The sequence below is a fragment of the Eleginops maclovinus genome, chromosome 18 (genome assembly GCF_036324505.1).
Source record: "Eleginops maclovinus isolate JMC-PN-2008 ecotype Puerto Natales chromosome 18, JC_Emac_rtc_rv5, whole genome shotgun sequence".
Lineage (NCBI taxonomy): Eukaryota > Metazoa > Chordata > Actinopteri > Perciformes > Eleginopidae > Eleginops > Eleginops maclovinus.
Genome location: NC_086366.1, coordinates 20184531 through 20203939, shown reverse-complemented (window position 1 = coordinate 20203939; position 19409 = coordinate 20184531). Strand labels below are relative to the sequence as shown.

Below are 19409 nucleotides of genomic sequence, written 5' to 3'. Positions count from 1 at the left end.
AGCTACCAGGTTAAAACATTAAACACTTGCCTCCTTTGGACTCAGTTTGTTACTTTTGGAAAGAGCTCAAATGTGGCAAAAGAAAAAGAGAGAAAAAAACGTCAATACCACGCAGTAAAAACATACTTTATTATTCTCCAAGAGCCTAGGAAACACACACACAGTTCCTCTCGAAATCCAAAGCAAACAGAGCTAACCTTAACCCTACCTTGACAGCAGAGGAGCAGTTCAGTTAAGTCCATCAAAACTGAATCAAGATTTAGACGTGTGATTATTCCTCACATCACAGCTTGGTATTTTATTTGAAGAAATAAAAATAATGTTTTTTTCTTCCTTCTGCTTTTGCAGATTGAAAAATATGCCACTTGAATGAACACGTTTAGAGGATGCTGTATGTTTTGTGACTGTCTGGCTTCGGAATGCATGCCGCATATTAAAACACAACATTGTCAGAGTGTGGGACAGCTGAAAACTATGGTTAGTCTTATTTGAGATCGAATAAATTACTGAATTTTATACAGTGAAACACCTCAGAGACTGCAGACAGAGCTGCCAGAGTGAAGAGCCCTATACTTTGTGTGTCTGGCCTTGCACATGTCTCACAACTTGTTATGCCTCGACCCTGCATTAATTGCAGATCGAGGTTTCGCCACCAACCATCACACTACACTGAGAGAGAAGTGGGTCTTTCACTCGTAATCACGTGGGAATCAGGAGAACTGCGTTGGAGACAAGTCGCTAAATGCTCCCGTCCACAAAGTGCTACCATGTGGAGGTTCGCTGCGCCCTTGCAACCACATGTTTCTTTGTTGAGTTTCAGTGGTGCTGCAACAGTGTCATTCCGAAGAGGTCTGGAAACGAGGACTCTGCTGGGAATCTTGATTCAAACACCAGATGCACAGGTGATCCATTCAGTCGTGATGAATATTTCCTTTCATAAAGTTGAAACTTCTCCTCCATGTTAGTATGACTTCCTTCAATGCCTTTTCACCAGGTTTAACAGGTCAAAATATCATATCCACCACAATGCCTCTCCAAATTTTGCACTAATAACAGACAATTATAATCCAATCAAAACCCCGTTGTGACACAACAGGGATGTGGTGTTAGTCATAATGCACTGGCTGCAGTTCCCCTTGAGCCTGATGGACCCCTGTGATGGAGTAACAAGAAGTGCTGATGGAATGTAGTCTTTTTATAATTAGTAAGAAGTATATTAATTATAAAGTTTAATTCAAATATAACATTCAGAAATATAAGAGCAAGTTTTGTCCAAATGATCTGGGATAATTTTCTCTTCTGTCTACAATAACATGTTTGGTATTGTTGCAAATACAAAATGTAAATGTTTCTAATGTACCTAAACGCACCTTGACTCAAAACAACGAAGAAACAATGCAAAATGCAAATGTTTCAACAGTCTATTTTAGGCTGATGGAAAGTCATGAAGAGCCTTAGAGGTGATACAGTAGCTATTTAAAGCTTCTACTAACTTTGATTGTATTGGATTAACAGCTTTAATCACAAAATATACCATAAAACCTGCACAAAAACCCACCACTATCTTCTTGGAACGAGAAAATTAGATGTTTTTGTGTTTCGGGTGAACGTATACAACCCCACTACAACTCAATGTTTTACAACTCAAAGGACCATTGACTTGAGGGTGTACCGCGCTGATTAATCTTAACAACAGAGGGACAGATAGAGAAGCTTCACTGTGCTCCAGTAAGGCTCACCGCTCACTTTCTACTGATCTCTTTTAAACTTGATTGCTCCTATTGGATTATCTTGTGGGATGTGGGACCGCGTGAGCATGACTGTATGAACCTGTGTGCGCAATGTGCATGCAAGTGTGTGTTTTAATTAAAGTTTGAGGAGGACCAGTGAAAAGTTTAATTTAGCCATGGCAGGCTGAAAAATTGTCTCGTTTTCTTGTCTTCATTCCCGTGTCGTTTCTTATCTTTCTTTTAAGCCTGGCTACTGCACAGGTTATCTCCAAATTACCAACAGAACTCATTTATTTTTCAATTGAATTAGGTCCGAGAGAAGTAGACCTGCACATCCATCCTTCCTTTATAAAAACAACCCACTGACAGTGGCTATCCACAGCGCCAATGATTAGACCGCAGCATGACCTGGATCAAACACCTCAATCAGACACCATGGCTTGTTCTATCTTGGTCTTTCTTTGTCTCTCTCACAATCCTCTTAGTCTTTCTCTTCCACCCTCTCTTGACAACAGTGACATCAGATTTTGTCACCTATAATACAAGGAATAACAGTGAAAATGTCTAATTTACCAACACAGATTTTTAATTATTTTCAACTCATTGTTCTCATGCTTACACAGAAACAATAAATGTTTTGAGAACAGGTGACAAAAACACAGTAATCTCGCAGAATGGTGAGATTCATGCTCAATGTGTAATTATGTCCTCAAACAAAATGCAAAAAAAATAGCAAGAGACAAAAACCTCCACACAAAAGGTAGCAAATAATATAAAAACAAGCTTTTTATTGCCAAAATAGAGCATCAAAGCTGAAGTTCAGACAAAGCAAAGGAAAAAGATCGGCAAATCAAATCAACAACATTCAAAGTATTCCAGCAGATCTTCCAATCATTTATACAGTCCATAGACGATAATTCACAAGGCACCTATTGTTTTTCCTGACCTGGCATATTGGATTAAAAAATATAAAGTGTGACGAATACAACCTGTGACTGTGACCTGGACATGAGATTAATGTGTGTATACGAGAGGCTGAGTATAATCCCCAATTGCATTAAAGGTTAGCATAGTGGAAGATGAATCAATGATTCCCACAGGCAACCTTAACATTACTTTATGGCTTGGGGCTACGGAGGTTTTAATGGCCCTTTCCTCCCATCACAATATGTGATAGCGACATTAATTCAGAAGCCACCGTCAATGGAGTGTGACAAATGGTAAACAGAGTGCCCTCCCAATCAGTAACCGGAAAATAAAACTCATCAATATGAGACATTACTTCAACATTTGTCAATACAAAGCTATAGTAAACAGACAAGCAGTGTGCACTAAGAATTGGTTGGTTTCTCCTTGTATGGTAAGTAAGGGCTAAAATGATATTGTATCAATGTTTGTACACTGTTTTCCTTACGTCCCTTTACATGTGACTTCATACCTCTTATCAAATGAAATGTTTTCGTTCTCTGCATGTTGACACACAGTAAATGAGCCAACACAGCTGCATCTGATTTGTGCTAACTGAGATGACGCTGCTGTAAACTTCTCCAACCCTACTTCAAAGCAATCTAAATAGTGTGAACAAACAACATGAGTCAGAATCAGTGAATGTAGTTAAAGTTTTGATCAATGAATCTCTGAATTTGTGGGTGGTTGACGCAGAAAAGGAAACCAAATGTTACCAAATAAACAGTGACTGACTGACACTAGCTTATACAGTGTGGTGGAAAATCTTACCAGGTGACACCAATGTGTCCTAACGACCGTCAGCTCCAGCCTTCGGGCACTTACAGGTAGTGCTTCATAGCTTAGCTGATTCGTAGTTATACATTTCAACACTTCTTGAGGTACATCAACACTATCTTTTGGATAGAATGCTAATTAGCTACCTTGAAAATCACAGACACATCGTCACAGTACAGTTTTATGTTCCCTAAGATATAATTATCATAGACTGCATATAATAGTATTCATTGTTTAGCTGCTTGGGGGAAAGGAACTGACTATTGGTTTGCGGTTAATAAAAAAGTTAGCCTTAATAAACACATGTATTTCTAGCTGCTACATGTTCGACTTTCTTCACCAGCTAGCTTAAAGCACTAACTTTTACTAGGAAGGTGGTGTAGCTAGATCTGGAAAATAGGTGTGTGAAAGCACCGGGACAAAAGCTATGAGCTAAAAGGGCTTAAAGAGTTCTAAAGAGTTGCATCATTGACAAATAATTCTTTATGGGATCGTTATGCAAGCAAACCTTCTCATACAACCAGTCATTTCATTCATTGCGTATATATAAATGGTCCCCTTTTCTCTGTTACTATAATTATAATATTAGTGGAGCTTTAATGTGTCTTAGCATGGTAGCCAGAAAAAAGTTGTGGTTATTTATCTCCGCCTACTGTGGTTTAGAATAGCCAATGATATTTTTTACGCCTCATGGGAATTTTGTATAATTAAAACCCCCTCTTGGCTTGCTGTTTTCTATACAGCACATACTGCTTTGCAAATATTGCTCTAAATGTATTCCTACAGTATCTATTGCCTGAGAGACCTCTTGTCTTTGATGATTGCCCCTATCCCTTTCTCCCCCCTCTCCCTCTGCTTCTACATCTGCTTTCATTTGTCTCTGTGTGTATGACAAACAGTGAAGAAATTCCAAACTGTGGTCATCCTAAGCTAGAAACCCCTCCTCTAGCTTTCTCTTGGCAGGACGGCTCGTGTCTCACATTTAATCATGAATGCTTTGCCAGGCAGCTGGGCCTGAGGGAGATTCAGTGGGGGAACAGTAGTAACCTGATCCGGTGCGGCAGGGAGCATACAGTTAAACCTCTCCATAAAAACCCAGGGGCCCGGTCATAACAACACCATCATGATGATCTTTTAACAGGAAAAACAACGGTGTCCAACTTGTTTTTGGTCAGTGGCATAAAATCAGAAGAAGGTGGCAGAAAAACACTGAAAGTTTATAAAAAGCATTCAGGGCACTTTTCATGGCAAATTAATTGAACAGATGGGAAAGAGTAACGTCATTCCCTCTGCATGCTGCCCCTTCTTTTCTTTTTCTTTTTTTGCCCCTAATTTTTTTTCCGTAAAGAATATGACTCTTGTCTTGTGAAAGAATGTAAAAACATTGCCAAAACATGTGTGATCTATTAAGCTGACCAAATTTAAAGCTCCACCAGTGGCCAGCCCCACATCACAGCGTCCATCATTCTCATTCACATTCATCCTGTATAATTGCATCGTGAAAGAGATGGCTTTAAGGGAACAGATAATTGAGTGGCACATGAACCTAATCATTTCTTCAGAGCCTCTCGAGGCCATCGGGAGGGACAAACTCTTTATCGCACAACTCTCAGAGGAGAACCTTTCTCTTAATCTGACTCTGGATTCAAAGAGAACGGCGTAATGGTGGCAACTAATCTTCGTCTTTTTAGACGTGTTTCAACTAAACTACAGAAAAGCATGGAAGGGGTGATCGGATTTGATGAAGAAATGTTTTGGATGATCAATTTGACCCACCATCTATATCTTGGCAGTCACTGAAGCAAGAGAAAAGTCCATATAAAGACAAAGGAAAGGAGAGGAGAGCGTGAATTTGAGTAAGTGAGATGAGTAAGCAGCTGACTGAAACATCTGTCAATCAGGCCAAAAAATATATTTCTCTTTCTGCTTTAATATTACCTTAATTCACTGGCAAATGTATTACTAAACGTGCATTATTGTACTGTAGTTCAACAAATACTAAATCACAAATTGTGTCTTTTACACTATTTATTTACATATAAAGAAAAGAAAAAGACATAACAAGTTTTTTGTCTTTGTGCTAAGCTAAGCTTACCAGCTGCTGGCTGTAACTTCAGAGAGATATTGGTCATTCAATTCTCTGGCGGAAAGTAAACAAGTCTGTTCCTGAAAATCCAGTCAAGAATATTTCCATGTTGAAAAACACTATCATGAACGTTTGCAGGGTTTTAGCTGGAAGGTTGCAAAAAAAAAATCTAAAATACTTTTTATTCAACATATTAAAACGATGCCTGTGAAGGAAATAGAGTAAGAGCCATTTGATAGGTGCATTTCCAACCACATTGTATTTCTTGTATTCAAATGTAAAACCGGTTACCATGCGCATGGGTACAACTATTCAAATCAAGCATACCGGGTGAAATTAATAACCGCGGCTGGATTCCAGTGTTTGCCTGTCATGACTCATTAGTGACATCTGTAAAAGCATGTCATTACCCACTCCCACACCTCACAGCTGACAAAACGGTTCCACAGCAGCCCTCAGAACAGACACTGTGTGGGAGCCATGTTGGTCCGGCCTGGCAGAAGGTGCAAGGCCTGAATTATTGTTTCAACTTTCACACAGTAACAATTGAAAGCTACTCTCAAGTGTCTGAGAAAATACTGAGCCTGAACCAGACTTGAATGTCAGCCTAACAAGCACCACGGCACCGGTGGAGACACAGGCTGCTGTTATTATCAGGGCAGGGGATAATTACAATGCAGTGTGAAAACCACAAGGCAGAGAACTTGAATAGAATTTGAAATACAAAGAAAACCTGTAAAAGAGATGAGCATATAGCTGATGAACAATTGTCTGGAAGAAAACAGCAGAGAAGATTCAATAACTGTACGGTGATTAATTCACCTTGCTAAAAAGCTGTGTACAATATTTTCTCTGAAGTGCTATTTCGAGTGTTTGTCACTTGTATCCCAATGGCCATGATATTGAAACATCTCTTTTAAAAGCAAACTTGCAAATGTGGACATTGTGTAAGGAGTATCAACCCTGCAAATGTGAAAAATGAACCCCTCTATTTTGAACATATAGTTGCAAGTTAAACAGCTGCTAAGGTAGAGTGTTAAAAATAACTTAATTCTATGTGTTTAGCATAAAGAAAAAGTAGTTGTTTTTGCTATGGGCATTTGCAAGTTTTAGTGAGAAACAATTTCCTAAGAGATGTCTGAAAATGCATCTTTTGCACGGCTGAGTCCTGAAGTGGTGCTGAGAGATGCTGTGAAACTTACTCTGACATTACTGTGGTAGAGAAATGGGTTTTGGAATCGGCAACCTAAAGGCTTGTCAGAATAATATCATATTTCTTTCTTAACCCCAAACCAACATACATTGTTCCCAAAGACCTCATCTGCAGAAAAGCTGCATGCAGTTAGTTTCACCAAGATCTTTGTTTTGTTTCTGGTTCCCCTCCATCCATGGCTCTCTAAACAGAGCCTACATTTTGTTTATCCTTGGTCTGGGCAGCCTGGAGAACACAGGCATTGACTGACAATGCCAGCAAATTAAGCCTTACAAAGTACTCCTTTCCCAGTTTCTCTGCACTCTCTGAAACAACAAGTAAATGTGTTCACTCCAGCTCACCACAGTCCTTCTCATCGATCAGCTGGAACGAAATGGACGAATCCAAACCAACTCCAGTCTTCAGTTTTCTCTCTTTTTTCAAGCCTGCTGACATTCTACCAAATCTGTCAACATTTGGTGGCTGCATTGAAAAAAGATTGTTTCTTTTTCAACAATCTGTCATGAAACAAACCTATTCAAAACATCAATGTCAGGCAGATTTAACAGAAGCAATCATAAAGGTTATTGTGCTGGACTTTCAATGAGAAAAATGAAATTATTTTAGTAGTTTAATTGATTTTTTTTGTATTTTTTCATTGTGATGCTTCATCACAATCTTTATTTTCCATTACTGGAAAATGCCAAATACTCAAAGCTGCTCCTTTTGTTTTGTGGGGATCAGTGTACCAGAACATGGTGTATGGAGGATAATCATGATTGAATATCAATGTAATACAAATTCTGTCTGAGCCAGGGCGCCGTCCAATGGGGTCACTTCTTCCTGACATATAAACTGGTAGTGAAATCATTATGAGGCACTGCCCCCCTGACTTTCATTCTGGCTCTTTCACATCAGATTATAATGTACCCTGCAAACTTTCAATACCTTTGTAGCATCTGCTTTTTGGAGCAAGTGATGAATTCAATAGAGAAAGGTCCCTCACTAACACAATAGATCACCTGATTGATGGCCGTTCCTGAAAGAACTGCCAGAACAAAACAAGACCCTCTACTCCAATTCCCTTGGAGGCGATGAGTTTTGTCGGGTGTCAAAATGAACAAAAAAGAGAGGATAGGCTGATTCATTCTGGCTTGAAAATAGATGACATGAGAGGGCTGCTACAACACGAACTGCAGCTCAGCCCCGCATACATAAGAGACATCACCTGATGGATGAACAAGCACTTAATTATGAGGTACGTAAAATCATATCAAGCTCCTCCACAATGAAGTTTTCTTCACTTAAATAGGCACATCTGCTCCGGTATAAATCTATGTCATGGCTTTAATAACAGCATATCATTAAAGAATGTGGACACTGTAACATGAGGAAATGTTAAAGAATATGCAATCTAAAAGGACTGTGTAGCCTATTTCCTATATACAGTAAACTATCTATAGGGAGAATTGGTGCATGGGTAGAGCGTGCAGGTGCTTCAACATGACGTGGATTACACAGGTCAGATAGTCATTTAGTAATTTGTTCATAAAATTTGAAATATTTAGCCTTTTCTTTAATTTTTCAAACAAGTATGGAGTCAGCCTTCACATACGGAAGTTAAAGAGCTTTGTCTTCTCTAAATTTAGAAATATATGTTAGTGTTTCCATGTAAATGATTGTTCTTTTTCACCATGAGATGTTTGTTTTTTACGGTTTTGTGGCAGCCACCATAGCATCATAATTCACAAGGTTATTTGTGAAAACCATGGACTTATCACACATGGGTAAAGTACAACATACTGTATGTGTTCCTAAGGTCAAGATAATTTCAGGGTTTAAAGGGTTTTAATAAATATAACCTGGAAGGACTAGAGCTCATTAGATGTTTATGATAGGTTGATTCAATTGCACTGAATTTCTTGTGGGGTTTGGGCTGTATACATTAATATCGTAAATTAATATTAGACAAATGTAATAATACAAAAAAAACATTCGGTATTTTTTGAAACCATCTTGACACTCAATTGTCTGCCAGTTTGAAGTTCCTGTGTTTTGCAATTTCTACTTCTGAGACAGATGTCACTTTCCTGAGAAGATGCCCAGATTAAATCAACTTCAGAAGCCAAAGAACCAAATTGCATAGTCTTAAAAAAAATAAACAGAATAGTCTACCACATTGAATAGGAAATGTGCAACTGAAGTGTGTGTGTGTCACCAGGCCCAGACTTGGGGTGTTGCTCCACAGAGTAGTCGCTGTCGGTATGCTCTACTTGATCGTCTCTATCGTTGAGGGGATCCTAAAAGTCAATGCTGTAAGTTTGTGTGTGTGTGTGTGTGTGTGTGTGTGTGTGTGTGTGTGCGTGCGTGCGTGCGTGCGTGCGTGCGTGCGTGCGTGCGTGCGTGCGTGTGTGTGTGTGTGTGTGTGTGTGAATGCTCTTTTTTCCAGTCTTTTCATTTCTTTTTATCTAGTTGTTTTGGTTCTCTTCTCTCGTGAAGCATCTCTTCGTGAGCCCTGCAGGTATTTTCAGCCTGCCCTGCAGCTGTGTTCATGAGCTGTCACTATAGTTTGTTATCATTATTTTAAAACTGAATAGAGCAGCATGATTTTTATTTTAATTAAAGCACATCACCAAGGCTTTATTAAATACATTTCACAAACTCCTGTAAGAAAGTGTCGAGTACTGAATTAGCTTTTCTGTGTTGAAGTTGCCAAATGTCTAACAATATGCCACATATACAACCTTCACAAAATAATAAAAACATAACTCCGGCTCTTCTAACATTTGAAATTGAATTATGTTTCATTTCATTTCCTGCTGCCACTGCAGTGTTGCTGTCATGTTTTTCAACATGGTACTGTTGATATTTGACAGCTCTTTACTTAAGTCAATTGGCCTTCTGGTGGCTGAAGGGCAAAACACTCCACAGTGAAGCTACTTGGTTAAATTGTTTGACCTTTGAGCAAGTTAAAAGCTTGTGAGGTATTTAGAGTAACAAAACTGTGCACAAAGGACAAAGGATGGGTTTGACTTCTGTCAATCAGCACAGGTGAGGGATGGTGATGAGGTTGCAGAAATGCAGGAATTTCAGTGTGAGTCCAACAATTATAGGCCTATCCATGGTCATCTGGAAAGACTTAAACTCGTCATTCTTTGTCTAAATAATGCCAGCACAATCAAAGTTACCAAGCAGGAAAAGAGAATATTTTTCAATTCCACAACTTTTGCAATCTTCAAAGCACAAACACACCCACACAAAAAGCACTTTTACTCCAACAATGGTTTGAAATGTATCGTTCAATAGAAAGGTAGGAAACCAATATCACTTTCCCTGTTTTTTCCGGGCTACAACATATAAGCATTAACTCAGATATAGCAATTTAATCAGCACTAAAATGAAAACAACAACATTGCCCCATGTTTTGTACTATAAGAACACTTCCAAGTGCTGAAACTCCATTTAACAACAATAGATGTAACTGAACTCTATTTCTTAACATCCCACAACACCATGTTTATTGCTGCACTAGAGGGTATAGTTTTTATGTATCAGTATCTGGTGTATGTTTGTTTCTGTGCCTGGGGGGACCGAATAACGCTTATTGAACTCAAATGTGTTTCTGTATTTGCTGGAATTTGCAATATAGACATCTTCCCCTTGTTTTTTCCTGTTTATCTAATATATGTCAGTGTGACATAAGTCTGTGACTCAGACTTTAACCATGTCTAGTTGTTCAGGGAGATTTAAAAATATATATATTTTTCAAGGGAATACCATGCTTACTTACTAGTGAAATTAGAAGATTGACATTGACAAGTTGTATTCATTCTCTCAAAATCAGCTGAATTCATCCACTATACTGAATTATTATTTTAGTCTATTTGAACAAGATAATGTTGGAAATAGTTGGAGGTTCAGTTGTGATACTATTTAAGATGTCATGTTATATTTATTCTGCAAAATACAGAGAGGATTTAGTAAATTATCAGTAAACTTTATAGAATCAGACAAATCATTTTATATAAAATGGGTTATTACTTCTGTCTTCTTTATTTACATTTTATCCAAAACTCTTTGTTTACACATTTTGTAATACCCATGATGTTTAATAGCACCCCTCCAGTAAAAACACTGTGTTTAGAGAGATGTCCACTGAACACAGCGCTCCGTGAGCGGTCGCCCTGGTGATCAGTCAACTGTGATATTCACATAAAAAAAATCAAGGCCCTGTGAGTTGTGTTTGGTAGTTCTCATGCACTGCAGCCAGCTGATAGATTGGATTTGTTGGGACTGTAGAGTTTTTTTCAGTGGCGTTAGCACCTGTTGTGCTAGGCCCCAGGGTCACTCAGAGAAAAATATACTTCAACTCATTCATTGAAAAAGTACATGCTTAAACCTGTGCACACTAAGAGTCAAGTGAAAGCAAATTATATGAATGGCACATTTCATACAATGTTAGCTGACGTAGTTATTTTTTTTGAGAAAACCGTATTCACTATTTAAGAACAAGGACTAGTTAATTATCTGACAGATGGCAATGATGTGAAGCAACCTGAATGTGTTGGATTGACATGTTTACATTGAGGTTTAAAGCGGACATTTTCTTGTCAAGTGGTCCATTATGCCAAGTTACTCATGAAGCATTCAGCCAGGTATCCTCTTGCCGTTGGTAAATACCTTCCTTTCAAACAGGAAGCTTTTACCACACAAGGCTTACCATTACAAGAAAGGAAACCTGTTAAATCAACTTGTGTATCACCTTTCCTTTAGACAAGATGCTTCATGACAGGAAGTCTTTGCGTCGATACCTGTGTATGCAGTGTGAGTCATTCCTCACAGTGTGTCCTGATGATAGATCATTAGCGCCCCAAGGCAGATGTGTAGGTGACCAAAAGGATTGTATTGACTTGCAATACTAATGACTGCATGTAAAACTTTAATCTGAATTTCACGTCACAGATGTAAATAATAAAACTGTTGGAAAACAAGTCTTGCAGAAAGCGTTGGATAAACTACTCACAGATTTAAATGAGAAGCTGTATGGCAATCCAAACCCTAAGAATCACGTGATGGCAAAGCAACAACAGCAAAGAAAGCAATTTAATGATTGAGTACACAAAGTGTGGCTAATGCAACGCAACCGCCGCAATATTCACATTTCAAGTAATGAACAGAGATCAACAAGTTGTAAAAGTAATCAGGAATTCGTCTGAAGGCTCGGCTTCTGCCAACTTCTCAGCAAAAGAAGATGAGAAAGCTCTTCAGATGAAAAGGCCCCAGTGATCATCAGCTTGTACGCCTTCATCGACGTCAGGGAGGAACACATAAATAAACATGTCATCAGTCATTGAGTATTAATGATAATTATGCTAATGCATTTACAACTTTGATTGGCAAATGAAAGCTAACAAAATATGTTTGAATCCCAGCCACATCAGGCAGAAAACAAATATATTGTACCTCTACACTACACTATGTGCCTGGTAATCATGTTTACTCACTCCATGAACCAAATGGTTATAGTAGCAAAAACAACTGCAACATGGATGATGAAGTTTGGCATACAATGCTAGCCAGGTTTATCATACAATTTTCAAAAGAAATGACAGAATTACGCCATGATTCTTTCTCAACTTCAACATAAGGGGGAACTATTTAATACATTTAAGGGCCCATGTCCAATAATGCAATGATGAGCTACAGCCTCTTTTTTTTATTGATTTCTAAGAGAACCAATCGCATGCCATCGGAAGCAGCCACATTCAGAAAAAGTGGAAGGCTTGTACTGTATATCCGATGAAAACTATCATAACAAAGACCGAAAAGCCGATTTGGTGAAGAAGATTGGCCAGGTGGACACAATATTGCTGCCAGTGAGTGTTTGACCTCTATCATCTTCCTCCCTCGCTATAACTAACCCTAACCCTTGAAACAGAGACATTTGGAAACAACTATGTGTGTACCACGTTGTGCAGTTAAAAGTCACCATCACAGGGTGGTATATCACTTGTAAAGCAATTTATTAACATGTAGGGTTTCTCTTTTAACTGAGCACATGACACATGTTCCGCTTCATATCAATTGGTCAACACTCAAGGTGGCGAATCAGAAAATGATGAAATTAGTTATTTTTATATTCTTTTTGGCAATAAGGACAATATTTATATTTTTCAACATAGTAATGCAGCTGATATCAAAAACAGATCCATTCCATAGGCTTACCTTCTCAGATGTAGGATAAAATACCATTGACATCCAGGGCACATAGCAACATCAGCAGGATGTTAGCTCGGTGACTGACCTCAGGCTTGGGTATTGAAACCTGCTGCTGCAGAAAGCCAATCCTCCTGTGGCCGCTAATTGGTTGTGACTCGTCATGGCAACCAGCCATAAGACTTCAGGAGAATTAGTCCCAACTGGCTGTGTTCTGTGGACAAGTTAGTTTGTTTGCATTTTTGCATGGATCAGCTGTTCAAAGATGGAGTTGCAAATAACGCTGTAATATAATCAATGGCTGGCTTTGCATCTGCATTTGTGGCTGATTTAGGAGATTTATTCAAGTTAGCACTAATGCAAAACCTTCAAATACCAGAGTTTGGGGGTCAAAGCCCATAAGTCGAAATCTACACATTACTGGAGAAGTGAATCAGTGTAAGATGTAGAACTTTGGACTCAATTAAATATTCTCTGATGACCTCTGGTGCCCAAAAGATAATTGAGTTGTTAAGACTGCCGCTGCTGCAGCTACCTGTGTGTCCCTCTTGGCATATAATCACATCCCTCCGCTTCTTTTTCTCCAATGTCTTCACATCTCTGTCTCATTTTCAAATGTGGATGTATCAATGTCTGCTCTTTTAACAACTAATCAAATTTAAAATGTAATTGCTACAGCTCAGACCTTTTAGTTGGTGTAAACTAGAGTGTGAAAAAGTAACTGCCAAAAGTGATTATGTGCATTTTTCAAACCTCAAAAGTTTCCATTTTAACAAAGATACTGTAAGCAAATCTTTTCTATTTTTTTGTTTCAGACTTTTAGTTTTTATGAATCTCGCGATGGCGCAACCTGTCTTCCCAACGTCCACTTTAATTTGGGCATTAACTCAATTAGGGAGACATATGACTTTTTCATAAATTTGACAAAAAATAAAGGTGCGTTTGGGATTAAAAAATCCTGCCTGGTTCAGCTTTACAGTTTGAATTTATAAACTAGCCTTTCATATTAATTGTTTTGAGTGGATGACATTCTCAAAGCCTGGTGGCTCCGCTGATGAGAATTATTTGTGACAAAGGGTCATTGGCTGTGCATGACCACACACATGCCTGTATGTGCTGATGGGCTGCCTCCTCTGGCACTGTTAGTCTAAATGCAGACTGGCACTGACACTAATATACACTGATAAAGCTGTGAGAGTCAATAGTCAGGGAAGCGAGTGTTGGGAGAGTGGGGGACAGTGGTTTCTTAATTTAACCCATTTGTTCCATTTGTCAGGCGCGGGAACTCACATTGTGGATGGGAGAGCTCTGCTTACAGCCAGTGATTCCCAACAGGTGAAGGTTCATTTATTGGCAAGCTAAATTTCGGTCCACAAACATTTTTATTTCAACTGACGCTGCTGGGCGAGATTTGACTCACCCTGTGATGCATTTTCTCTCCCAGTGAGAGCAGCAGATTCATAAATCACAAAGGATATTGGCTAAGATGTGACTTTAGGTTTCTGTATCCTTGGGCATACAGTCATTTGACAGACTGTCTATTATGTTAAATGGGTGTAGAAACAGTGTAACAACAGTGCAATATGGGTGTCATATTGTTAAGGGTGCAATATGGGTCTACTAACGTACTAATGCAAAATTGGTTTTATATGGGTGCAATAAGGTTGAATAAATAGTGTAAAATGGGTGTAATGTGTGTGTGATTACGGTCTAAAGGGGCTTTAATAGGGGTGTTTTAGTGCGTCATATGGGTGTAAAAACAGTGCAACATGGATGTTATTTAGAAAATAGAAATTCATTAATTTTCCAAAAATGCTGTGAAATGTGATTGCTGATTTAAGGGTTAAAAAATGGTGGTGAAAACCATGTTTATATGTCATTTCTAAAAATCCTCTTTCCAAACGACATCACACTGAAATGAATCCATCCGTTTTCAAATAAAAATCTGGCCAATAGTATTAAACAGTAAAAATGTATTTTATATTTCAGTCCAACTATTTTTTAATGAGAACTGTTAGTATACGTAAATGTATGCACAGGCAAATGAAATAAATCGGCACAGGAAATAGGGAAGCTAAATTTAAAACATGTGTGCATGCTTCATTAAGCCCGACAAACCGAGCAACCAGTTTCATCCCTGTGGTGAAGTCACAAAAATGTTCAATGGAAGATTTGAAAAAATGAAATTGTCAGCTTTCAGAATTTGGAAACCTACTGCATGTGGTCCAGACTATGTCCTATTACAATGTATTTGTACAAGAAAGTCTAACAAATATAACCTTTTTAAATATAAGACCAATTTTTGTTCAAAGATCTGTGATATTTTTCTCATTAGTCTTGCTGGAAAGTATAAATGGTGAGCTTCCTAACGCACCCAAATGCACGATGACTCATCGGATATCATTTGAAAATAAATTAGCCAAACTTCACGTTTTAAATTTACCTAAATATATGGTATTTTTTTTATATAAAGACTACTTACACTTCATATTTTGACAAATCTGTGAATACTTCGTTAAGCACTGTGGAGCCTTGCATAATCAGCCTGTAAACATTTTCTGTCATATATGAATGTTGATACATATTCATTATGTTTATTAGCAATTCAATATTTAAGGAAGATGTTCTATTTTTAGCATCGCTTTATGTTCATAAATAGTGTTTTGAAGTAAACCTCCCAGAAGACAGACAACATGTAAACCCGACCTAAGCAAGAAGACTGTCTGAGTATATTTGATATAATTCATTATATTAATCTTTTATCCTTTTTTTTTGTAAAACAATAATCTGTAGCTGTTCTAAATGTGTTACAGGAAGAACATTGAGACTGTATATGCATTCACATCATGTGCACGTTATAAATCATGTCCTTGAAATCTATCTCTCTGTTCTTGGGGCCACGCCCAGCGCCTGTGTAATTGAGGATCTCAGGGATAATGTCAGTCATAATCTCTTTCATCATCCCGATCCCCGGAGAATTAATTTTCAAAGAGGTTTTAATTTTGCGACAAGACAGGACATTGCCTTTGACAAACAATTTTCAGCAGATTTTTACCACAAATATGTACAGCAAATATCACAAATTCCTCCACACAATTTCTCACTGGAATCATAAACGTGTGGTTTTACTGTCATTAAAAGTTATTGTGTGTCTAAGGTCACTCTGGCTCACTGCTGAAAGAGCATCGGTCAAGAAAAACGGATGAAGGGTATGCACACTAACTCTGCCCCTCCTACACCCACACACAGACATACTCACACACAGACACACACACACACACACACACACAGACGACTTCTTTGACGCTGGGTAAATGGTCGCAGGGACACAGTATTCCCAGCAGGACTTTGTAGATGAGGGTTGTCAGCATTTTTCTCACCAGAAGGTTTAGAGCTTTCGTTCTGCTCTGGGATGGCTGAGTTTAATTGGAGAACGCTAATGCGCAGCTGGATAGCAGAGCTGCTCATGCCATGACCGGCTCTGAAAATGGAAGGGCGTGAAAGCAGGGCTGGTGTGTGTCTGTGTGTGTGTTTGTGTGGTGTCCACAGCAGCCATACTGCAGGGGTCCCTCAAGATGCCACCAAATGTATTCATGGGATTGGAGCACTTTGTTTATGAGCCGTCTCATTTTCAAATAATAAGGCAATAATTATTTCAGCGGATTGATCCTGGAGTTATCCAAATAATTGCAAATTCATTATAATTTCACATTTTCTGGAAATAGAATTGTCTTGTTTTTTTCTATCATCGGGGTATAAACTGCATGCCTAATCGATCAGGTACTGTGAAAAACATATTTCTTTTCAAACAAAGGCGAAAATGAGCAAACAATGTCAGAAACTATTTTGCTGAATGGAAAACAAATCGGACTACTGCCTAATTGTATCACATTTAAATACCGAGGGAGGCCTCTAAAGACTTACAATAATATAAATAACAGTGTGCCAGGATGAGTCGATATACAACGTAAAAGCCTAATGTGGCAACAAATCATTTTGAGATTTTCTCTACAAACAACCTACTTTTATTTTGTTGATGATCAATAGAGTCTGTTTGGTTTTATATTTGTGCTTTATGACTATTTGATAGAGCAAGTATCAAAGAATATAGGATGTGCTCAGTGCTGACAAGAGAAAAGCAGTGTATAGATCTTTGTTTATCTTACTAAGTTCTTTATTTATATTGCTATTATCCTATGCAAAAAAAAAAACAGTTTTCAAATACAAAAAATAAGTGGCGTGGACTGTTTGACTTGAATTAATGATCTTACATGTTCCATAGGATTTGTGAGAACAAGTCAGTGTGATTCCTTCATTTTAGGGAAAGAGGTTAATGGAAAGATTCTATGTATGTTCATAGAACTCCTATTGAAGAATAAATACATCGTGACATGATGGTTTTGTTGACATGTAGAGCTGTATATGGTTTTGAAATTAGTTTCCCAAGGTTGGTCAATATGGTGTTGGTTACTGGCCACAACCCTAAAAGAGAGAACGTTACGTATTGTCAAGGTTAAAGCTAAGGTAGGCATTTTTTGTTTTGTTTTTACCATTTGTCGAACCATTTATGCCCCAAAAGCAATCAATAAATCCTATAAAACCAGAAACTGAGGCTGTGTCAGGCCTATAATAAGCCTGTCCATCTGTATAATAAGGCAATCTGTGCGCATGACCCAGTCTTCCATAGGCTATATCAATACCATTTTCCAATACTAATATGCTAGCCCAACAGCTATTAGTACTAACAATTGCCGTGTTATTTCTGGTCTTTTGACAATGTGCTTTCTTTACACGTGAAGGCGACATGAGGTAGTTGAATACTGTTAGCCATGACTACGATGTGCTGCTGCCCTTCCCCCAACGCTGCAGCAGTCGACAGGTAGTAGTCATATGTTTCAGGGGAATGACGCCGGAGAACTCTGGGCTTTTTTTGCTAGGATACTTTTCAAATCTATTTTACCCCTGTTGGTTTTTCCAAAGTTGCCTGCAGCTATAATGCCCACTGGATTATCATCTAAACAATGAAGAACATTTTTTCTTTTGATTCAGTTCTTCTTCTCTCTGGAGTGATATAAAAGCGGACTGTGGTCTTTATTTTAAGATCCCAAGGATGGTGCATCACTGTGATGACTATAAGGGTGGAACATTTCTGGGACCTGGGTTAAGTTCCTTCAAGGGGTTCCTGAAGAATCCCTTTAACAGGAATTTGACAGATGTGGGGTCACAGTGTCCTTCATAATGTAATGAGTTTATCCTTCAGTCCATGATGTGTGTTCACAATTGGAGAAATTCTTTCAGACACAAGATAAACAGACAGACTGATGGATTAACAACCCAAATAAAAAGCCTGATAGAGAAGCCAAATGCCTTGTGTGTATCATTTAATACATATTCTGGGACTCAAGTATTAGGTGTATACAGCTGTACTCACTGTTGTAAAGCATAAACCCAGGCTTTGAAAAAGGCCTACATGGATAGAAAATTGCTAATGAGATCTAATCATGTCAACAACTCAGCCAGGTGTCAGCATTAGTGTTTCAACCACACTTGTGATTTACTCATTCATAATGGTGTTTGAACATTCAGTCAGCTGCAACACAACTGAGCAAAAATAGCTCAGTTATGAGAATAAAAGGATAATTGTAAATGGGAGTTTTTCTGTATATTGTACTGGTTTAGTCATGGCAGGAACATTTCCCCTAATTATGTGCCTTGGGTTTCACGTGGTGCTCCAAGTGAAACATGTGTCAACTTTAGTCGCGCTAGTTGTTGCCTGAGAGACAAAATCTGAGAAGGCATGAAAAAAAAAACGGAGTTGAATTGTAGAACATTTAGTTTCAGGATATCTTTGATCAGACAACCAAGGAAAATACCACAAGTGAGGGGGAAAATATCTGCAGCTTAAGTGGGCAGACTCTTTCCTGATCATTATCATTGAGCTACAGTTTTTCTGGAGTAACGCCAAGATTAAGAATAGCTGACAATACCTTTTCTAGAAGAAGAATGATAATGTGTTTTGCATAACAAATTAAAAGACAAAACTACATGTGTAAGAGTCACGCAAATAAGAAATAATAAAAGAAAAGTGTCATGTGACCTCAGTGAGATGTGCGACATAAAGATACAACGTCCAGCAGTGGCTTAAAACCTAACTATAAAATTCCTTGACAGCTGTGATAAAATATCATTTAACAAGACACTTTGCAGCACAATATCTTTTATGATATTCCTTAAGCATATATTTTATCGTTCAACACATCTTCAGTACATGAGCCTTGAGACCACTTGTTAAATACAATGTAATTAAAAAACCTTTGAAACATTATCCTAATGGTGTAGCTGATGAAATCATCATACTTTGAAAGGCTGGAGGATGTGTATTACTGTAACGTTACCATGGTGAAGTGTATATTTGACATTTCTGCAATTGGACCTTTGAGAA

General features: G+C 38.2%; 1 protein-coding gene across 3 annotated transcripts in view; it reads right to left on the bottom strand.

Moving 5' to 3' along the window:
• The window catches only part of nectin1b (nectin cell adhesion molecule 1b), a 148785-nt gene that overhangs the window by 50321 nt on the left and 79055 nt on the right, over positions 1-19409 (bottom strand). The gene's annotated exons all lie outside the window — the stretch shown is intronic.